The sequence below is a fragment of the Tachypleus tridentatus genome, unplaced genomic scaffold, assembly GCF_004210375.1.
Source record: "Tachypleus tridentatus isolate NWPU-2018 unplaced genomic scaffold, ASM421037v1 Hic_cluster_2, whole genome shotgun sequence".
Taxonomy (NCBI): domain Eukaryota; kingdom Metazoa; phylum Arthropoda; class Merostomata; order Xiphosura; family Limulidae; genus Tachypleus; species Tachypleus tridentatus.
In genome coordinates, this window is record NW_027467782.1 from 58,427,725 (window position 1) to 58,428,410 (window position 686).

Genomic DNA, 686 nt, shown 5'->3' on the forward strand with positions numbered 1-686 from the left:
GGGCTACTCTTTTACCAACGAATAGTGGGATTGAACGAACTTTATAATGCCCCCACGGCTGAATGGGCGAGAATATTTGCTGCGACGGGTATTCGAACATGCGACCCTAAGATTACGAGTCCAGTGTCATAACCACCTGGTCATGCCGGGCCAAGATATCATATTATGGATTTCAATTGAAATTATTTGCCTACGTGACAACGAGGTAGAGAACAAAACGTTATTTCCCCAGGTGAGGCTCGAACTCACAACCCCGGCATATCCCACAAGTACTGTCTTATAAGTACCGTGCGCTAACCATTTGCGCCACTGGGGATATGATAATATTTGCAATAGAAACACTAGAACACTTAACTATTTCCTAAAACCTTTATCTATTAGCCAAGTTAACACTAAAACTACCCAACCCAGAAGGATACTTAACATTCTTAGACGTAGCCATAAAATCCAATACAGACAACTACCAAGCTTCATACATAACAAAGAATATAATAAGTAGATATTTCTTCATAATAAATTACACCACCCAGAACGAGTTAAAATGGAAACAATAATAGGATAATTAAAGATAATAAATCAGAATTATTCCACTCAGAATGCCATTCAAACAGCACAAAATGACTTTAATACATTACTACTGTGAAACTGATACACCGAATATTACAGTACCAACGTTCTGAAACCAC

General features: G+C 38.2%; 1 non-coding gene across 1 annotated transcript; it reads right to left on the reverse strand.

Moving 5' to 3' along the window:
* Positions 1–224: 224 nt before the first annotated feature.
* TRNAI-UAU (transfer RNA isoleucine (anticodon UAU)) lies at positions 225–316 on the reverse strand. Its single transcript is given in 2 exon segments — positions 225–260; positions 279–316. It is a non-coding gene; the product is annotated as a tRNA-Ile (tRNA).
* Positions 317–686: the final 370 nt, after the last annotated feature.